This window comes from Dasypus novemcinctus, chromosome 15 (genome assembly GCF_030445035.2).
Source record: "Dasypus novemcinctus isolate mDasNov1 chromosome 15, mDasNov1.1.hap2, whole genome shotgun sequence".
Classification (NCBI taxonomy): domain Eukaryota; kingdom Metazoa; phylum Chordata; class Mammalia; order Cingulata; family Dasypodidae; genus Dasypus; species Dasypus novemcinctus.
In genome coordinates, this window is record NC_080687.1 from 40,734,169 (window position 1) to 40,738,591 (window position 4,423).

The following is a 4,423-nucleotide window of genomic DNA, read 5'->3' on the forward strand; positions in this document are numbered from 1 at the left end:
ATTTAAGCTATTCCTGGCTGGAATATATGTGATGTTGTGACCTCTTCAGGCCTTACATGTGGAAGCACATAATGTCTGAATGCCCCCATTGGTGATGTTAATTTTGATGTCAAAGTCAAGGCATTGTCCAGTTTCTACCCTGGGAAGTTACTTTTTTCCCCCTTGCAACAAATAAGCAATGTGTGGGGAGACACTTTGAGCTAATGCAATGACCTTGCTCCTCATATAACTTTCCCTTCTCGATTTTACATCCATTGATGAATCTTACTGAACCAATCTTTTTTTTTTAAGATACTTAGATAACACAAAATGAACCAATCTTTACTGTGATGCCTGGAAAGCTGTTTCCTATGCCACCACTCCCTCTACATTTTTCAGTAGGCACAATGCATTCTTTTCTAAAGTGAGCCCTCACTTTTCCCTTAATTATTTTATTCAAGGATTTCTATTTTATCCACAGAGCAAATAATCATTACTCTATTATTTTGATGCTCAGATTGGCCCAGATTTGGCCAGTGGAAGCCTCTTCAAACTGGCTCCTATGTCCTATGGACATACCTCCATCATTTTTTGAAAACTTTTGGGAAATAATGATTAAACTCAAAGGCAAAGTACTACTTTTTGTGCTGTGGAGTCCCAGGAGCAAATTTAAAAGGATTATCAAATGACAGCAGTTCAAAAATTTATTAGATGTTGTAACCATGTACAACATGCTCTCTGGTGTTATTCTTAGGTCTACTAGTTTAGTTCTCATAATTAGTTTTCATAATTACCATAAGTAATTAAGAGGGGAGTTGGCAAAAATCATTGGGCTAATTTGGAACCTAAGAATGCAGCATTTGTAAAGCTTCTTTTCAACATGGAAGCTTCTTCAATATCCGTATCCTCAATTTGAATGCCAACTTCTTTATCACGTCACGTGTCCCTTCTTACCGTGAGTGATCACAGAGTTTTCACCTCATTTTGGTCCCTACTATTTGGTTTTGGTGGATGCTTTGTTGGGTCTTTTTACCTCTGCAATCTTGCTGGGCAAAGCAAGGTTTTCTCCCAAGCTGGGAAACAACTTTCATTCCTGCTATCAACATTAAGGCACTAAACCAGAGGTTCCTGAACTTTCTCTGTTCATGTTGTTCTTAGTGCCTTAATTTTTCCAATACCCCCAGGTCAAGAGAAATACTCAACAGTTTCTCAAGTCCAAATGACTTAATAAGTATTTAGGCCCAACAACTTGCTGCTGTTTGGAAAAAAAAAAAACAACATAAAAATTGAAATAAAGGTTGTACTTTTATCTCATTCTTAAATAGCCACAATTACTTACCAATGGAATGTGTGTTCTTATTGGAATCAGATTGGACACTGCCATTCTCATTTCCTGATCCACATTGATCTTCATGGCCACTTGCTTTTTATCATGACAACTGCTGAAAACCTAGCTTTGCAAGAAGATGATAACACTGAAAGAAATGTAATCTAGTACTGAAACTATGAACTACCTAGTAGTTTGTGCAGTGTTCCACAGATGTAGGGTATCACCGTTTTCCTCACAAAAATGTAAATATTCTGCAGCACCCCTGGGTGTTTTACTGCACTATTTGGGAAGCATAACAGTGACGCTAGTGCTTATAGAAATTTTCAGTCTTCCTTGAAAAACGTCCAGTATTGGGTTGATATTAAAAATCTTTTCACTAGTGGTGAAACCAGTAGAGTTCATTATGGAGCACGAAACTGAGCTCTCTTTCACTAAGTTTTTAAATTAGGGGATCACATAGTTTATTTTTCCATTCATTCCAAGGAAACTTTTTAGAGCAAAAGGGACATTCCCAGGATAGGATGTTGGAACAACATGTATAAACTGGAACTGTCCTGGGGAGACCAGGATGTGTATTAACCAGCTTATCCATGACACACATCCCTCTTGCATTCTGAAACCAACTTTTACTCAGCAAATGATCACCATTACCATATAGTTTCTATTAACCCATAATTTGCCAAAGGCTCTTATCATGTAAAATTGTGACATATGATGTCTGTTCATTGCTGTCTTCCTTATCTATGACCTCTGTTTCTTCATTTTCCTTCAGACTCTTGACATTTCCTTCTTTTCCTACCCTCATCCCAACATTTAACAAAACTTACCATGCACTTTCCTTGTTATCCAGTTTCTCACTTTCCCAAGTGACAATATATGAAGCCATGGGTTTGCAGGTGTGACTAGAAAAAGGAAAAAGGGGTAACTAATCCACATTCCAGACACCATCTGTGTTATCTCATCTATTGCTCCATCCTCTGCATCCTCTTGCATCATTTATTTTGGAGAGATTTCCTAGACAAGACTTCAGCCTAAACACATAACTTGTGTAAAAATTTAAGAAGCTGAATTGTCTCATCATTCTCTCCAGGCAGGCAATTAAAATATAGGAACAATGGATTGACAACTCTAAGAATAACTGAAAATAATTCATCTTTCCTGATATGAGTTTTACATCCCCCAAAACCTTAAAAAGTCCTCTTTTCCCATCTCTTTCTTTATCACCTCACATGGCAGCTGCCCCCAATTTTTCCTTCTCTCTCTCCAAGTCCCCAAACAATTTACCAAACTGTCCAGCTCCCAGGCACCCTTTGGTCTCCCTCACCTCGTTTAAATCTCAAGTTCATCTGTTTTCTGGATTTAGCACACACAGAAATAATATAAAAACAATAGGATGCTTGGGAATTGCAAAATGTCCGTTGACTGGCATGCAGTGGGTGCTTCACAGATATTTACTGACTAAGGTAGGAGGTAGTATTCCTAATTGTAGGAAGTAGTTAAGGTGGGAATTTCAAAGGCTCAGGCTCACAAGGAGGCTGCAAACGCCTCACAAGGCCGACCTGACCATTCCTGCATTCTTTCGCTTATCCACTCCTTCATTCCACCCCTATTGGGCCAACAAGACTTGTCAGCCAAGGTCTGGGACTTTTCAGCGGCGCCAGCACGTTGTCTTAACGTGTGCAGTAAACAGCGGGAGAAGTGGAGAGCGCAGTCCTGCAGGAAGGGGCTTGCCGGCGTTCCTACCCCGATCTAGTCTAGTGGAACAAGTCCGAAACGGAGGGAATTCGGTCTCGCGAAGAGAGGAGGAGCCAGTGATCGAGAACCTGGGCTCTGTGGGGCTGCCGGCACTGAGTCGAAACAGTGAGACAGAATGAGAATCTGTCTCTTGTGATTAATGTTTTTAATTATTATCAGAAGTTTGGATTATATTTAACAAAATGTATGACTTACACATTGCACCTGCTCAGGTTTATAAAAGGGAAGCCAAAAGACTAGTGTTATAATAACCATTTAATATAATGAAGAAGAAATGCTTTAAATTTCTAGGAAAATAAACAAGACAGGTTTATGTCATTCATTAAATGTTTTCTCTAACAAAGCCAGTCGCAGCGCCGAAATAGCTCAGTTGGGAGAGCGTTAGACTGAAGATCTAAAGGTCCCTGGTTCGATCCCGGGTTTCGGCAGTTGCTATTTTCGCTTTTTAAAATTAGAATTTCGTAAGATCTTCTCTCCAAAGTACCAATCTCATTAATCTCAGCCCAGGTAGAAACAGGAGAGTTGAAGGCTGACGACAAATCAAAATAGCCGTTCCCAGCCATCCCCAGGACTGCGGCCACTTCCGGGACGCCTCCCCCGGCAGGAATCGAAGGCGGCACCGCGCCTTCCTGCTGTGGCCCCTGGCGCCCATGGCAGCCCATCTCCACCTGAGGAACAGAAAGTCCTGCCGCTTCCTGGCGAGCACCGTTCCTGTGGCGGCTGCCTGTCCCAAGCCCCGGTCCCGGGCGCGTCCCCGAGTGTGAGAGGGGGACGCGCGCGGAGGCCTGCGCCTGAGCTGCTTCGCCCGCACGAAAGAAAGGCTCCGGGGCTCTGTCCAAGGCGAGAGAGACAACTTGCTCCCAAATTTCATTTCCCAAATCATCCCTTCCCAACACTGCTGTTTAATCAAATCGCCCCTATCTGGCCCTACCCGTGAGCCGAACCCGTGAGCTTCTCGGTATTTCTGTGTGGCTCTGCGAATGGCTTTGGGATGGCTCAACAGGTTTACTTGCCCATACAGGTAAAGAAGTGGCAGCTTGACAGTTTCATAAAATTAATCAGCCCTGCATCCAAATAACCTTAGACTCTAGATCAGTGATTCTAAAATTGTGGTCCCCAGACCATCAGTATCAGTATCACCCGGAAATCTGTTTTCATAATCTAAATTATAGGCCCCACCCCAGATTAACTGCGTCAGAAGCTCTGGGGGTGGCGCCCAGCACTCCTTTTTTGGCAAGTCCTTGGGTGATTCTGATCTAGGTAACCTTTGAGATCCACTTGTTCGAGATCTTAACCTTCTTTTTCTGGAAGTGACGTTTCCAAGACTTTTTGTGAACAAGCTCTTCCTTCTGTTTTTCC

At 42.2% G+C, this 4,423-nt stretch overlaps 1 non-coding gene across 1 annotated transcript; it reads left to right on the top strand.

The window, feature by feature from the left end:
• Positions 1-3,419: 3,419 nt before the first annotated feature.
• On the top strand, positions 3,420-3,492 carry TRNAF-GAA (transfer RNA phenylalanine (anticodon GAA)). The gene has a single exon. It is a non-coding gene; the product is annotated as a tRNA-Phe (tRNA).
• Positions 3,493-4,423: the final 931 nt, after the last annotated feature.